This window comes from Balaenoptera borealis (assembly GCF_965194805.1).
Source record: "Balaenoptera borealis genome assembly, chromosome: X".
NCBI lineage: Eukaryota > Metazoa > Chordata > Mammalia > Artiodactyla > Balaenopteridae > Balaenoptera > Balaenoptera borealis.
The window spans coordinates 73,657,252-73,675,753 of NC_138881.1; the positions used below are offsets into that span (position 1 = coordinate 73,657,252).

The 18,502-nt window shown below is 33.5% G+C and overlaps 1 protein-coding gene and 1 pseudogene across 5 annotated transcripts in view; one reads left to right on the top strand and one right to left on the bottom strand.

The window, feature by feature from the left end:
* LOC309620545 (DNA (cytosine-5)-methyltransferase 3A pseudogene) overlaps positions 1-18,502 on the bottom strand; it is a 396,604-nt pseudogene that overhangs the window by 171,808 nt on the left and 206,294 nt on the right. The window lies entirely within an intron of this gene.
* The window catches only part of KLHL4 (kelch like family member 4), a 122,462-nt gene that overhangs the window by 9,232 nt on the left and 94,728 nt on the right, over positions 1-18,502 (top strand). The gene's annotated exons all lie outside the window — the stretch shown is intronic.

Sequence of the window (18,502 nt, forward strand, 5' to 3'; positions counted from 1 at the left end):
GTTTAAGTATAGCTCATAAAATATTTGACTTTATTTTTCTGTCCACCAGAATTATTTGAGTCGAAGGAAATTATGTTCCCTCCTCTAATATTGTCTAACATAACTTAATCTAGTAGATCGTTACTTTTTTTTTTCTTTTTTCATTATCAGATTTTATTTCCCCAACATGTTGTAGACACAATTAACGATTTTGGTAATGTAATTAAAGTGTAAAAGAGCTACAGAAAAAGGTATTTTTGAAATGTCTTAAATTTTATAGCAGTTCAATGTGAAGGTATGTTAACTTATTTAGAAATCTGGATATTGTGTATACTGTGTATCTGTATACTGTGTCTCTACATAAGTTTAGAGGAGAAGGACTGGCAAATTTGCTTCTAGATATGTTTTTGCAATATATCTACCTGACAGTTCCTTGTTTCCATAATTTCAAAACATAATCAATAGAAAAAATAGCATAACAACATTATGGCAAAAGACAAAGCAACTGTGCAAAATGATACTTTTATACGAACTCAGTCTTTCTGTATGAAATGTAAATAATGAAATGATTTTTTGAAATGAATTTAAGTATAATAATAGATTGTGATACAGATGTCTTAAGAAATAAAATGTGTATGTAAGAATTTTCCTAAATATTTTTGTGATTACTCCAGAAAATGCTATATAACTTTTGGGATTGCAGGTTGTATTTAGTACAAATACTTGGATTTCAAAGTAATATATAATCTATACTTTAGATTCAGCAGGTTTTCAAATTATTTCCCCTCACCATGAACAACAATTTTAAAAACTGCTGAATTTGGAAGTTAATATTAAGCACATTTGACTCTGTTGTAGAGTAATTTAAATTATCCACTGTGACTTCCTGACAAAATTCTTTGAGGATCCCTAAACTGATTTTCCAGCATGAGAATATATTTACAATAAATTAGCTGCTAAATAAAAATGCCAGATAAAATGTCAAATATAAAGTGTCACCAAGTAATATTTTTTAAATATATTTCTCTTTTTATTTTATTCTTGATAGTGTTCATGTTCTAAAAAATTTTCTGTTAAATATCATATGGTTACAGTGGAAAGTTAATATTTTCTTAAAATAAATACAGGAAGTGGTTTTATAGATGTGCCAAGGATATTTTAAGCAGAACAGAAGGGGTAAATTGAGGACCTTATTAATTGAAATATGATGGTTTATTAATCTATCATTACCTATTCTGAATTGTTTCATCTTGGGTAAAGAGAGTTTGATAAGGAACTCTCTTATTCCCCGTTTTTCTAATGCCTCTCTTTTTCAACAAAATTGAGAAGCAGGAGGAAAAAATCCTGCGAAGTTGGCAGCAACCTGTTATCCCCTCAATAGAACTCTTGTGGTTAAAAAAACAAACAAACAAACAAAAACGGCAGTCAGTGTGGAGAACACAAGATGGGCTCTAACACTTGGGGCAAAATAAAGGTCTTTAAGCCATCCTGCTTCCTACAAATATTGCAGGGGATTAATAGAGAGAATGGACTAAATTACTAGCATGTAATATAGTTGAATAAACTACCATTATTACTAAAACAGATAGTAAAGCCAAGGTATTAAAGTTATATTAATATGTTTTTATGGGATTTAAAACCCCCAATACATTCCTATGTAATTGAAGTATAGTATGTACTTCATTTATGAGCAACTCTGTATCATGATCCCACACCGTGAGTATGCATATATCAGTATGCCTGTCATCAGAGGTCTGGGCTCAATTATCATTTTCTTTTTGTCCTAGTTATCTACTAATTCTGCATCTTTGCTTCCCCATAATGACCTTGCTCAACGTCCTTTCTTTTCTTTATTTCATCCCTAGAATTCCAAAAATCAGAATATTTTAAGTGTATTATGATTATGCCTTTATATTACAGAATATTTAGTTACAAGATTTTATATATATATATAATATATATATATATATATATATATATTATATATATATTTTAACTGCTCATAAAGAGATGATTGCCTAAGTACCCAGGTGTATAAAGTGGTAAACTGCATTTGCCAAGACAAATGCGGTTATCTCCTGATTGCGCTTGAGAACATTGAATAAAATGCTGATGATCTGTGTATGGGCCCAGAACAACATGCCCCAGTGCAAAGCTGGAGATTCACAGGGGTGTTTAGTTTTAAAGAATTAGCAGGAATGGGGATCATAACCTCATACTACCTGTTGCGGCTTTTGGTCTTTGCATAAATTACTAACTGTATGATATATGATTTTGTATATCTTTGCCAGTATTGCACTGTTAGACAAAACTCCAAATTCCCTCCATTTGAGACCTTTTCAATTTTCAAGTGAGCTTGCCTAGAAAAAAAAAAAGAGCAGCTGGCACTATATACTTTGATATCCCAAAGAAGGGGGGATTGGATGAATAAGACTTAGAATTAATTAATAATTCATTCCACAAATATTGAGCACCATTGGGTGTCAGGCACACTTCTAGGCACTGGGGATAAAACAGGATCAAAACAGAGAACGTGTTTTCATAGAGTATACATTCTAATGGGGAGAGAGAGATAATAAAAATAAACCAAAATGTGGTACTTAAGTGGTTGTAAGTAGTATGAAGAAAAAATAATTAGAGAGAATAGAGTGAAGAAGGGATACTCCTTTAGATAGGGAAGGCCTTTCTGATGAGGTAACATTTGAGCAGAGATCTAAATGAAGTGAGGTCATCTAAATGAAGAGGCAGCCATGAGGATGTCTGACTCAAAAATTCAAACAAATGAGAGGTTACTGCTGCTGTGCTACAGGGGAGCCCCTAACCTCCATCCATATTTTTTCTATTCACATCAATGCCACATGTCCCCACACAGTCCATTGATTAATGTTCCGAACACCCTTAACTGGTGAATTCAAAAATGTGTCCTGACTTGTTGTTTATTATAGTGATTTTAAGATCACATGCATATCCCATGGTCACAGAGGAGGCTTTCCAGCCATCCTGTTAACCATGGTGCCATTTTGTCCTCTGAGGTTCTGGCTATTCAGCCAGCAGACCATATGCCTCATGTACAGTGGTCCCTGTGTCCTTTGTGAAAATAGACACATGATGGTGTATTTGCTTTCTTAACAAAACAATTCAGATAGGGCCAAAGTGTATTGTGCATCTTTATCCTCAACACAGATACATCTGTGATATGGAATATGCTTGGGAAATATTTATGCATAAGAGAAATCTTAAATAATGAAGCCTATTGTAATATTGTTTCTCATAAAGTAAGAAGTAAGGTACCTGGGTATTTACAGGGAGTGCTTTCCAGGAAGACAGAACAGCAATTTCAAGAGCCCTGAGATGGGAGAGTGCTTGATATGTTTAAACACAAGGAGGCTAGTGCAGCTGGAGTAGGGTTTTCAAAGGGGAGAGTGGTAGCAGATGATTTTGGAAAGTGGTAACAGATGATTTTGGAAAAGTAACAATAATAATACAACATTACAAATAATAAGAAGTACCTTTTGTAGACCTTTACTATGTTCCAGGCACTAAATATTTTACATATATTTTCTCGTGTTCCTAAGGAAAATTTTGGAATGTAAAGGTAACATTCACATCTTTCTCTGGGTATTATTTTGTTGGATATCTGTTGTTGTTGTTGCTTATCTTCTTACAAGGCAAAAATAATGTGGCCTTCTAAAGTTCAGAACTAGGCCTGCGTTACTTAATTTCACACTGCATTATTCAGTAGAAACTGTTACTTCAAAGGAAAGAATAAGGAGCTAACTACAGTTTTATTGTTGTTTATAGAAAATTTAAGGTTAAATCCTTTTGTCGATGGGTTAAAATGTACCATATAAAACTACATAAGTTATTCAACTGCTTTACTAAATTTAGAATATTTTAACATATAATTTAAACTTAGTGCAATGATTCCTAACATTCCTAATTCCTAATGGAACTTATGTTGGTTGATTTTAAATCCTTGCTACTCACAGCCTCTTTCCTGAGAGTGAGGTACCATGGTCCACACGACTCATTCTTAACGTTGTGGTATTGCATATATATTTAAGTTAACATTAGTTAAAATATATTTAATATTTGAGAAAATTGGGACTCCTTTCCATCTAGGCATCTGGCAATATGTTAGGGCCATGTTTCTTTAAGTATTATGATTAAGCACCTCTAATTATTTCTGATATTTGAAAGATAAGAATCATTTTTCTTCTGCATTTGGAAATATAAATAAAGAACTTAAAGTATGTGGTACTACTTAATATGTGACTTCAGGAGCAGCATATTAATTGCATTGACCTGTTACACATTGCTTAAATATTCAACCACTTAGTACTTTAAAGTTTATTTTTTAAACTTGTATATCTCCTTTCTGATTTTTGTAAGACATCTACCCCTTAATACTAATCTTTTTGATTTCTTTCCTATGACCTTATAAGTAAAAATAGTTTCAATGCTATATATATGCACATATACACACATGCACATACATACACACATATGTATACATCTATATGTGTATATGTATATCAGTGTGAAATTCTTATATTTGAAGGAGATGAAAAACTAAAATTGAAGTGGAGGACTGGGGAACACTGGATCCTTAATAAAGAAACATAAGTCAATATTCTGCAAGATGAATCTGGAATATCTTGTGCCATAAAGTAGAAAGTCCTCAAAAAAGTAATCATGGGGGTATGTCAAAGGGACACAGGAGCCAACTGAAAAAGCTCCTAATGGCCAAGCTGGAACAATATTAGCAAACAAACAAAAAAAAAGTATTATAAACCTAAGTAAAAAATAAACATTTAAGTCTGTATTGATATAAATCAATGATTAAATAAATAAGACAGAAAAAACAAATCTCTGGTGCAGAAGAATTTGAAATAATTTATGTACATACTCTGTCCTCAAGGAGGTGGAGCTGAACGCTGTACCTTAAGTGTGGGCTGCACATAGTGACTTCTTTTCAAAGAGTGAGTATAGCATGGAAGCGTGGTGGGGGAAGAGTACATTTACAGTGGAGAAAGCTGAAGAATACTCTCTCAGCCAGGTAATCAAGGTTAACATCAAAACTGCTCAGTAGTGTTGACAGTATATATACTTGGTATGATGTGATGAGAATGGCACTTTACTTCTGTCTTCTGCCTCCATAAAACCCATCGCCCCCATCCCAATCTAATCATGAGAAAAACATCAGACAAATCCAAATAGGAGAACATTTTTCAAAATGCCTGGTGTTTAATCTTCAAGCTGTAAATGTCATCAAAAACAATGAAAATCTGAGAAACAGTCACAACCAAGAAGTGCCTAAGAAGACATGATGAATAAATGCAATATGGAAAAGAAAAAGGACTTTAGGTAAAAACTGAGGACATCTGAATAAAGAATGGACTTTAATTAATAATGATGTATCAAAATTGGTCAATTAATGGTAACAAATGTGCCAGACTAGTGTAAGATATTGATAATAGGGGAAATTGGATGTGGGGTTTATAGGAACTCCCTATACTATCATTATACTATCCCAATTTTTCTTTAAAAATGTACAGTATTTTAGCAAAGACTATCTTAGTAAATAGATTTAGTAAATAAATACTAGAAGACCACCCAATTTTAAGAATTGAGTACGTTATTTGTTTGTTATTTGTTAGTTTTGTTTATTTTTGTTCTTTGGCAACTGAATAGAAGGATACCGAATCAAAATCAGTGGGCTGTTACCTCCTCCATGCAAAAATCTTATACATTAGCAACAAGATTTTATCCTAAGGGCAATCCTAGGGAAATCAGCTAAAGTTCTGTTAACAACTAAAAACTACATGCAATTTCAGTTCCTAACCCCATGATCTTGATTCTATCATTTGGTTTGGACCAACTTTTAAGGGCATAGCAATTAATAAAGTCATAGTTGAGTATAAATAAACTCATTTTTATTTAATCGCTCCAGAACACTGTGGTTGCTAATGAAGTGGTATATATTTACTGGAGCTTTCAAATGAAAATATGGCCTGCCACTTTTTTTCTATTTCTTCATATTACTGTCTGTGGTTTATCTCTTAGGAGGAAAACAATGGCACATATAAGACAAACTTCTTTATATAAAAATCTTTATTACTCCATGCTAAAATGAAAAATACAGCCATTGAGTATATTTTATTCATGGTGATTCCATTCCATTAAGATTACAATTTCACTAAAGAGAATGGAAAATGTGTATCCCAGTGGTTGAGAAATAAGATTTTGTAAATAGACTTAAAAAGAACTATCTAAGAAAATGTAACTAAAAGTGAGAAAATCAAAATCAAATAGTTTTCATTATCTGATGTTTTAGGATGGAAAAAGTATTACTGAAATTTTATTCAACATAAGGTTTTACTCTGAAAACATTGTAAAATAATTATTTCCCAAATAGATATATAGATATAATACTGGCATTTGCACTGGAGGAGAGCAATACCAGCGATCATGTTTATTGAAACTATCAGAAGTGAATGCTTTTTTACTCCTGGCTAACTTTTCTTAACCCGTTACTGTTAGTCAAAGTGGCTTATCCTTTTCATGCTTTCAAATGCTATTGTACAGAAGGTAGATCTGTTGCCCTCCTTACACACTGTGTATTGCTATTGCTTCTTCAGGAGCCATACTATACACCTTGCAAGTGTTTTTGGCAGGTCTTTAACATGTGATTGGTTCTTGGTCATTCCACTTTTAGCTCATTCAATAGAAACTAACTGTTAAGTCTTTTGTCCACATTTTCCCTGTATAACTAGATTGCTTCAACACAATGGCATTTAGATGTCCTTTTTTGGCTAATGTTGATTACATTGGCTATAACAATACTAATAAACAATTGCATGTGTAACAGACTGTCACATAACACTTTAGGCAACTCTTTAGTCTGAATTCTGTTGTAACATTCAACAAGCCAATTGCTTAAATAAGATGTTGATGTTCATTTGTTTCCGCCATTCAACAAGTGTTTATTGAATCCCAATTGTATGCATTATGTTTTCTTAGGCACTTTAAAGATGAAAGATAAATAATAGATGTTGATTCCCACTTGATACTTAAAATACTATTGGGGAGATAAAGTGCATCCACTTGGAAGGTTTATGGCAATAAAAAAAAGAGTGTATTGCAAAAAGAGTTTAAGTTGCTTGGTCATTGAAACCGCTAGGCATTCAAAGACAATAAATAATTCTTCTGACCAGAGCAATCTTAGAATGCTTCATGGAGGAGCATGATTTGAGATCAGTCTTAAGGATGGATAGCGTTTTGATACAGATATGGGGAAGAATGAATTCTAGGTAGGAGGACAAACACAGTACCTTGAAAAAGGCACTGAAACATAAAAATTTAAGGTGTGCTCAAATGGCAGATTTCAGTTTGGCTGAAGTGAATGATATACATTGGAGAATAGTACAAAGTTAAGCAAGAAAGGAAGGTCAGGCATAGATTATGGAAGATCTTAAAAGACAGAATAAGGAGTATCTGGACTTTATCTTAGAGATCTGGGTTTTTTAACCTCCAAGAATTTATTGAAATATTTTGTGTCTGTGAATAATTTTAGGGAGAAATTCCACTTGCTTTCCTCAGATTCTCCAAAATTCCATTACACAGGAAAAACAAAGTAATGAATGGTAGCAAAGAAAGCATGTTAATAGATATAATGCTTTAAGGGAAAAAATGTGGTGAGAAAAAATAGAAAATATAGGACTTGACATGTGGAATATCCTTTTAGGATGTTTAGATTTTAAAAAGTATGATGCTTTTTTTTTTTTTTTATCAAGGTCTAGTTGAATGGGATTCCAGGACTCTGAACAGTTCACTATACATTTGAATAAGTGATTTTTAATTTTCAAAAATATCTTTTTAGCTTTATTTTATTTTTATTGTGGCAAGAACACTTAAATTGAGTTCTATCCCCTCAACAAAATTTTAAGTACACAATAGAGTATAGACACAAAGTTGTAGAGCAGATCTCTAGAACCTATTCAAGTTTTATAATTGGAACTCCATCCATTCAACAACAACTCTCCATTTCCCACTCCCCCCCAGTCCCCGGAAACCACCATGCTACTCTCTGTTTTTATGAGTTGGATTATTTTATGTACTTTATATAAATGAAATAATACAGCTTTTGTCCTTCTGTGACTGGCTTATTTCACTTAGCATGATGTCCTCCAGGTTCACCGATATTGTTGTATAAGGCAGGATATCTCTAAGGCGAATAATACTCTATTGTATGTATATACCACATTGTCTTTATGCATCCATCTGTTAATGGAAACTTAGGCTGTTTCCATGTCTTGGATATTGTAACTAATGATGCAATGAACATGGCAGTGAAAATATCTCCTCAAGAAACTGATTTCAATTTTTTTAAAGATATATACCCAGAAATGTGATTGCTGAACCCTGTGGTAGTTCTATTTTTAATTTTTGGGGGATGTTCCAAACTGATTTCCTTCCCAGCTGCACCATTTTACATTCCCATCAACATTGTACAAAGGTTCTGATTTCTCCACATCCTTGCCAACACTTGTTATCGTTTGTTTTGTTGTTGTTGTTGTTTTTATAATAGTGTTTTTAACAGATTTGAGATGATATCTCACTGTGGGTTTGATTTGTGTTTCCCTGATGATTAATGATGTTGAGCACCTTTTTATATACCTGTTGGCCATTTGTATGTCTTCTTTGAAGAAATGTCTATTTCTTTGCCCATTTTTAAATCAGATTATTTGTTTCTTTGCTATTGACTTGTGTGAGTCCCTTGCATATTTTAGATATTAACCCTTATCAGACAGATGGTTTAAAAATATTTTCTTCCATTCCATAGGTTGCCTTTTGAATATTGATTGTTTCCTTTGTTATGTAGACACTTTTTAGTTTGATGTATTCCCACTAGTCTATTTTCATTTTTGTTGCTTGTGCTTTGGTATTATATCCAAGAAATTATTGCCAAGACCAATGTCTTGAAGCTTTTTCCCCGTGTTTTCTGCTAGGAGTTTTATAGTTTCAGGTTTTCATTAAAATCTTCAATCCATTGTGAGTTGATTTTTGTGTATGCCATAAGGTCCAATTTCATTATTCCTAAGTGTTTTATTCTTCTTGACATTTTTGCAAATGGAATAGTTTTCTTAATTTCCTTTTTAGGTAGGTCGTTGTTGGTGTAGAAACAGAAAGGATTTTAAATGTTGATTTTGTATCCTGCAACTTTACTGAATTTGTTGATTAGTTCTACCAGCTTTTTTGAGGAGTCTTTAGGGTTATCTACATATAAGAGCATGTCATCTGCAAACATAGATAATTTTTCTTCTTCTCTTCTGATTGGGATAACTTTTATTTCTTTTTCTTCATAAATGCTCTGGCTAGGACTTCCAGTATTATGTTGGTTGTAATGGAGTGTGGGAGGCAGATCATTTTCAGAGACGCTAGATTAATGAGCTATACCTGGGGCAATTCTCTTTCCTGTTAGTGCAGATAGAATCTTGGACTTCACTGTGCCCAAGAATCATCTGGGGAGCTTGTTAAAAATGTAGTTACTCAGTATCCACTACCAGAGAATTTAACTTATTAGTTTCGAGGTGAGATTTAGGAATCTGAATTTTTAACAAACTTCTGAACCAAACTTTAAAAAACACTTCGTCAGCTCCTGCAAGCCTAATTTGTCGGGATTCCTATAGGATCCTAATACTTGATATATTTGTAAACATGCAATAAATAAAACAGCAAGGCCTTATATAAAGTATAATAGATTATAAAGCATAATAATTGATTGTACTTTATATACAGAATTGTAGATACACTTGAATCTATGATTTACATTAAGTTCTCAAATGTTGACCAAGAAAATGCTTTAAAAATAGACAGCAGCATTAATTTAGCCTTTCATTCTTCCGTGTGTAATGAACTTTATTAAGTTCTGTGAAAGGATGACAAAGGAATAAAAACATATATCCTACCCTTATGGAGTTTCCAGTTGGAATGGAAAAACACAGCCTCCCAATAAAAGTTTTAAAAGCAGTTACAAGGTAGCAACTCAGTTCAGATCTCCTAGTGTTTAATATAGAAGCTACCCAGGATAATTAAAATGGAAGTAGGGTTAATGACTCAAGACATGTTGAAATGCAAACATAGAAAATTTAATCCAAGAATAGCAACAAATTTCAACCACATGGAAAATTTTTATTATTGTTAATGTTTCAACTCAGAAACAGACACTTTACCATCATTGTGGTCCCTGAACTCTCAGGTGAGATATTTCGAAGGTTGGACAATGATTACTAATATAATGCTATATATACTATAGATACTTATTGAAAATACTGATTATATTTTGGCAAACTGCCTGCAGACCTGCTTTCCCCCCTCAGTTCTCATAATTAATTCACTGTTCTTCTCTTACTTTCTCCTTACTTTTTTTTAGTAATTGAGAGTTGCTCTCTTCACCTTCTATGTTTTCTTTGCTCTCCATATGAGGTAATACATTCAAAGTACATAAGTATAAAATTGTAACCCAAAACAAAAACAGTAAAAAGGAGAAATTGTTTTTTGTCATTCTGAGCTAGAAAATGAGATGAAAAATTAAGCCTTTCTCTACAAATTATGAACCTGATTAAGATAATTAATATGTTAAGTAATCTCCTTTCAGAAGCACTTGGCTGATCTAAATAACTTGTCTTGCTTAAGGATAAAGCAAGTTTGATAGCAATTAGCGTACATCTTACTAATGTATCAATATCAAGATGATTTTTATTTCTATATTAAAGAAATAAAAGTACATACATTTGAATTTGCCACATGTGATCAAAGTAAGTATATATGCTATAATTATTTTCATAACTACTATATAGATGAAGAAAAAGGAAATTTATGCTCTGAATTTTTTATCCCTTTTCATTTGACTGAAGTTTATAAAAACTGCACATTTACAAATATCTTAGGATTTTGGTTAGAAAGGACTTTTAAAGAAATGGACAGGTGTGGTAAAAGCCTAAAACATAGAATGACTATAGCTAATTAGTGGCAAAACTGTAACTATAAGCCAAATTTCCTAACTCCTGGACTTTAACCACGCTCTTCTCTTTTTTTTTAATAAATTTATTTATTTATTTATTTATTTATTTATTTATTTTTTGGCTGTGTTGGGTCTTCGTTTCTGTGCGAGGGCTTTCTCTAGTTGCGGCGAGCGGGGGCCACTCTTCATCGCGGTGCACGGGCCTCTCACTATCGCGGCCTCTCTTGTTGCAGAGCACAGGCTCCAGACGCGCAGGCTCAGTAGTTGTGGCTCACGGGCCCAGTTGCTCCGCAGCATGTGGGATCTTCCCAGACCAGGGCTCGAACCCGTGTCTCCTGCATTAGCAGGCAGATTCTCAACCACTGCGCCACCAGGGAAGCCCCACGCTCTTCTCTTAATAGCATATTCAGCTACTTCCTTTTGATAAGTTTATGAGTGTGCAATCATCATTATAGCTGATGTCTAAAAGTGCCTATGTTAGCCTGTTTACAGAATTTCTTACAAGTAAATACATGAAATAATTTTTACACTTCACATCAGATAACTGCCACATCAAAGACATAAATTAGGACATTTTACATACCTTTTTACCATAAAAAATAGTTAAATCATCTTGTTCATTCTACTGTTTGCAGAAAATATCTAAAATATTCAGTCATTTTGAGAATAGATGTTTTGCTTTGTAAATTGTCTGTCACCACACAGGGACTTCTCCATACACTCAGGAGTTCAAGAACAACGCAAAGAGTGTCTCTGGTCAAGGAATCATCTACTCTTTTGGCTTCTGCCCATTAGTAGTATGGGTAATCAAGAAATGCATGAGATCATATTTATGCTGTTATTCTTAAGTAGACCAATGTTGCAACTTTATTCAAAGATGAGGAGGTAATTCAAATAACACTGACAGTTTCTCTGTAAGCTAACCAACAAATATACTAAAACAATTAGGCCCTATTCTCTTATTTTCCTTTCAGCAATATAAAACTGGTGATAAGTATATCTATGTAAAACATTTAAGATAACTTTTAAAGTTATCCTGCAACTTTTTCTTCTTCAAACCCAAAAAGTCTTAAAATCCCCTTTCTTGCCCTCTAGATAATTTAGTTAGTCTTCTGTTGACAGCTATACACCTAGTAAGGGTCTGACTATCACAGAATTTTTTACTTTTGTGTTGAAAGAGGCTTGTAAAAATAAATGGATAAAAATTGCTGGTGGTACTAAAAGTTCTTTGCCATTAAAATGGGAAGAAAATACTGGCAAAAACATGAAAATTCATAAAACATCTGGTATTGCTTCCAGTCAAGCTTAAATAATAGTTATTTCCCCTTGCATAAAATTATTTCCTTTTATCCTTCCAGCATAGCATAGATTTTTACAGGTGCATGAGAATTCTAGTCATTATTTAGCTAAAACATCAATCTGCCAAAAAGTGTGGAAAAGGCTTATGTGGGGGACATATTTGGCAAAATTAATAAGTAGTGTTTCATTGTCTTTTATTTTGAATGAATAAACTGATAGTGTTTCTAAGGTTCTATTAAAGTAAAACTGTAGAGGATAGCTGATTAAGTCATTCTTAAATAGCTTGATCATCACATACTGCTAAAATATAATTTAAAGTTGTTTGCAAAAGTTAGAATTTAAACATGTATATGTATTTTTTTAAAATTTTACACTAAATCACATATATTAATTTATAGGTAAATAGAAACAGAATTTCTTTTGTTTATTGAATGATGATTGCTTAATTCTGAAATGTATCTAAGAAGCACTTATAAGCTAATGGACTATTAAGCATTTTTAATGATTAAACCATTTGCATCTTTAGTATTTTTAAGGTTTTTCTTATTTTTTACTGATGTATGCAGTACCATTAGTGAAGTACACCGAAGGCTTTAAATCACAGGATACATGAAATGGTTTATTAATAGTAGTGAGAACGGTATACACTGTGACATCAGAACACACTCTATTTATTGAATTCAAGCCTGTTATTTAATTTTTTTGACTTGTAAATTATCTTTATGTTGAGAAACATCTTAATCACTCATCTATGCTACCACTGTTACAGTGCTATTTCCCAGAAGGCTTGTTTTGACCTATGTGTGCAATCAAAAGAAATAAAACACATTATATCTAATACAATAATATCTCTTCTCCTCCCTACCTCCATCACCCTAGAAAGAAGAATGGCTCTTGAATTTAAACTAAGTGTTCAGATCACTAAGAGAGCCATTAAGGTCAAGGTCATACCTACACTGCTGAAAAATAATCAAGTGTATATGTGTGTAAAAGAGTAAACTAAAGATTTCTAGACATTTTCCAAGCTTTTTTCCTTTAGTTGATATGTTGGAACCAAGAGATCATTGACTTGGTGCAAGTTGCCCTTTAAAAACACATCTCTCTGACTACATCAAGAAGATGTAATAAAAGATAAGATAATTTTTGTTTATAATATTAATTTGAATTCTAAAGAATATGTTCTCCAATGATTTTATTTTTTATATTTTACATAGTTTTCTAGTTTTTCAACTTTAAATGGAAATTCTGGAATGACTCTGTGACTTTCATCTCAGAGGTCCCAAAATAGTATTCAACCTACACACACACACACACACACACACACACACGCAATCTCTCTCTCTCTCTCTTTCTCACACACACACACACACACACACACACACACACTTCCTAGAAAAGGTCAAGCTTTCAAAAGCCATGCCCTCATCTCAAGGTACAATTAAATAAATATGATTTGTTTTACTCATGAAACTCTTTTTTTTTTTTTTCACACACACACACTGTATTTTATTTTTACAAGAGATAAATAGACTGACACCAAGCATTGTCCATGGATGACCACAACAAAAGCAACAATGATTGCAATTGCCAAACATGAAACACACTCATACTATGTCATAATATTGACATTCAGTCCAGTAATCCTCCACTGTAACAGCTCCTTTACTTTGCAGTGAAAATTGATTTGTATATTCTTTGTCTCTGAGTCCTTGTGGGATTTTTTTTTTTTAATTCAGACAGAGAGTCACAAAAATTATACTCATCCTCATCAGTTCACTCAGTCCCATGTAATTAATTTTTTTTTTCATCTTGATCTTTTGTTAGCACTTTTATGAGTTCATCAGTTTTTCACTAGAGTTCTGAAAATGCTTATTCATTCAGTTCAGCAGTACAGTCAGTTACCAGAAACCTGTACTTGTCAGTCTTTTCCATGAATTTCTTAAAGATGAAACCCTTTTATAGGAACATATTTGCAAGAGCATCAGAGTACACCCAGAACTGTCTGTAAATGACAAAAGACTTAAAAATGACCACTGTTAAAGATTTGATGAAAGTTCATAATAATGCAGTTGACAAGTAAATTAGTTATTTCTGAGATATACATTTTAAGGTAATAACTAGGATTATGACTTACAACATTATACCAGAACATATAAGCTTTTTAGAAATTTCATGTAATATCTGAAACATTTATATTAACATATTTCCATACAAATAACCCAATGCAAGTTTAGTATTAGTTGTTTTGTTTGTTTGTTTTTTTATACTGCAGGTTCTTATTAGGCATCAATTTTATACACATCAGTGTATACATGTCAATCCCAATCCCCCAATTCAGCACACCACCATCCCCACCCCACCGCAGTTTTCCCCCCTTGGTGTCCATATGTCCATTCTCTACATCTGTGTCTCAACTTCTGCCCTGCAAACCGGCTCATCCGTACCATTTTTCTAGGTTCCACATACATGCGTCAATATACGATATTTGTTTTTCTCTTTCTGACTTACTTCACTCTGTATGACAGTCTCTAGATCCATCCACGTCTCAACAAATGACTCAATTTCGTTCCTTTTTATGGCTGAGTAATATTCCATTGTATATATGTACCACAACTTCTTTATCCATTCGTCTGTCGATGGACATTTAGGTTGCTTCCATGACCTGGCTATTGTAAATAGTGCTGCAATGAACATTCGGGTGCATGTGTCTTTTTGAATTACGGTTTTCTCTGGGTATATGCCCAGTAGTGGGATTGCTGGGTCATATGGTAATTCTAGTTTTAGTTTTTTAAGGAACCTCCATATTGTTCTCCATAGTGGCTGTATCAATTTACATTCCCACCAGCAGTGCAAGAGGGTTCCCTTTTCTCCACACCCTCTCCAGCATTTGTTGTTTGTAGATTTTCTGATGATGCCCATTCTAACTGGTGTGAGGTGATATCTCATTGAAGTTTTGATGTGCATTTCTCTAATGATTAATGATGTTGAGTATTCTTTCATGTGTTTGTTGGCAATCTGTATATCTTCTTTGGAGAAATGTCTATTTAGGTCTTTAGCCCATTTTTGGATTGGGTTGTTTGTTTTTTTTGATATTGAGCTGCATGAGCTGTTTATATATTTTGGAGATTACTCCTTTGTCCGTTGATTCATTTGCAAATATTTTCTCCCATTCTGAGGGTTGTCTTTTGGTCTTGTTTATGGTTTCCTTTGCTGTGCAAAAGCTTTGAAGTTTCATTAGGTCCCACTTGTTTATTTTTGTTTTTATTTCCATTACTCTAGGAGGTGGGTCAAAAAAGATCTTGCTGTGATTTATGTCAAAGAGTGTTCTTCCTATGTTTTCCTCTAAGAGTTTTATAGTGTCCAGTCTTATATTTGGGTCTCTAATCCATTTTGAGTTTATTTTTGTGTATGGTGTTAGGGAGTATTCTAATTTCATTCTTTTACATGTAGCTGTCCAGTTTTCCCAGCACCACTTATTGAAGAGACTGTCTTTTCTCCATTGTATATCTTTGCCTCCTTTGTCATAGATTAGTTGACCATAGGTGCGTGGGTTAATCTCTGGGCTTTCTATCTTGTTCCATTGATCTATGTTTCTGTTTTTGTGCCAGTACCATATTGTCTTGATTACTGTAGCTTTGTAGTAGAGTCTGAAGTCAGGGAGTCTGATTCCTCCAGCTCCAATTTTTTCCCTCAAGACTGCTTTGGCTATTCGGGGTCTTTTGTGTCTCCATACAAATTTTAAGATGATTTGTTCTAGCTCCGTAAAAAATGCCATTGGTAATTTGATAGGGATTGCATTGAATCTGTAGATTGCTTTGGGTAGTAGAGTCATTTTCACAATGTTGATTCTTCCAATCCAAGAACATGGTATATCTCTCCATCTGTTGGTATCATCTTTACTTTCTTTCATCAGTGTCTTATAGTTTTCTGCATACAGGTCTTTTGTCTCCCTAGGTAGGTTTATTCCTAGGTATTTTATTCTTTTTGTTGCAATGGTAAATGGGAGTGTTTCCATAATTTCTCTTTCAGATTTTTCATCACTAGTGTATAGGAATGCAAGAGATTTCTGTGTATTAATTTTGTATCCTGCAAATTTACCATATTCATTAATTAGCTCTAGCAGTTTTCTGGTGGCAGTTTTAGGATTCTCTATGTATAGTATCATGTCATCCACAAACAGTGACAGTTTTACTTCTTCCTTTCCAATTTGTATTCCTTTTATTTCTTTTTCTTCTCTGATTGCTGTGGCTAGGACTTCCAGAACTATGTTGAATAATAGTGGTGAGAGTGGACATCCTTGTCTCGTTCCTGATCTTAGAGGAAATGCTTTCAGTTTTTCACCATTGAGAATGATGTTTGCTGTGGGTTTGTCATATATGGCCTTTATTATGTTGAGGTAGGTTCCCTCTATGCCCACTTTCTGGAGAGTTTTTATCAGAAATGGGTGTTGAATTTTGTCAAAAGCTTTTTCTGCATCTACTGAGATGATCATATGGTTTTTATTCTTCAATTTGTTAATATGGTGTATCACATTGATTGATTTGCGTACATTGAAGAATCCTTGCATCCCTGGGATAAATCCCACTTGATTGTGGTGTATGATCCTTTTAATGTGTTGTTGGATTCTGTTTGCTAGTATTTTGTTGAGGATTTTTGCATCTATATTCATCAGTGATATTGGTCTGTAATTTTCTTTTTTTGTAGTGTCTTTGTCTGGTTTTGATATCAGGGTGATGGTGGCCTCATAGAATGAGTTTGGGAGTGTTCCTTCCTCTGCAATTTTTTGGAAGAGTTTGAGAAGGATGGGTGTTAGCTCTTCTCTAAATGTTTGATAGAATTCACCTGTGAAGCCATCTGGTCCTGGACTTTTGTTTGTTGGAAGATTTTTAATCACAGTTTCAATTTCATTACTTGTGATTGGTCTGTTCATATTTTCTCTTTCTTCCTGGTTCAGTCTTGGAAGGTTATACCTTTCTAAGAATTTGTCCATTTCTTCCAGGTTGTCCATTTTATTGGCATAAAGTTGCTTGTAGTAGTCTCTTAGGATGCTTTGTATTTCTGCGGTGTCTGTTGTAACTTCTCCTTTTTCATTTCTGATTTTATTGATTTGAGTCCTCTCCCTCTTTTTCTTGATGAGTCTGGCTAATGGCTTATCAATTTTGTTTATCTTCTCAAAGAACCAACTTTTAGTTTTATTGATCTTTGCTATTGTTTTCTTTGTTTCTATTTCATTTATTTCTGCTCTGATCTTTATGATTTCTTTCCTTCTGCTAACTTTGGGTTTTGTTTGTTCTTCTTTCTCTAGTTTCTTTAGGTGTAAGGTTAGATTGTTTACTTGAGATTTTTCTTGTTTCTTTAGATAGGCTTGTATAGCTATAGACTTCCCTCTTAGAACTGCTTTTGCTGCATCCCATAGGTTTTGGGTCGTCGTGTTTTCATTGTCATTTGTCTCTAGGTATTTTTTGATTTCCTCTTTGATTTCTTCAGTGATCTCTTGGTTATTTGTAACGTATTGTTTAGCCTCCATGTGTTTGTCTTTTTTACGTTTTTTTTTCCCCGTAATTCATTTCTAATCTCATAGCGTTGTGGTCAGAAAAGATGCTTGATATGATTTCAATTTTCTTAAATGTACTGAGGCTTGATTTGTGACCCAAGATGTGACCTATCCTGGAGAATGTTCCGTGCGCACTTGAGAAGAACGTGTAATCTGCTGTTTTTGGATGGAATGTCCTATATATATCAATTAAATCTATCTGGTCTATTGTGTCATTTAAAGCTTCTGTTTCCTTATTTATTTTCATTTTGGATGATCTGTCCATTGGTGTAAGTGAGGTGTTAAAGTCCCCCACTATTATTGTGTTACTGTCGATTTCCTCTTTTATGGCTGTTAGCAGTTGCCTTATATATTGAGGTGCTCCTATGTTGGGTGCATATATATTTATAATTGTTATATCTTCTTCTTGGATTGATCCCTTGATCATTATGTAGTGTCCTTCCTTGTCTCTTGTAACATTCTTTATTTTAAAGTCTATTTTATCTGATATGAGTATAGCTACTCCAGCTTTCTTTTGATTTCCATTTGCATGGAATATCTTTTTCCATCCCCTCACTTTCAGTCTGTATGTGTCCCTAGGTCTAAAGTGGGTCTCTTGTAGACCGCATATATATGGGCCTTGTTTTTGTATCCATTCAGCCAGT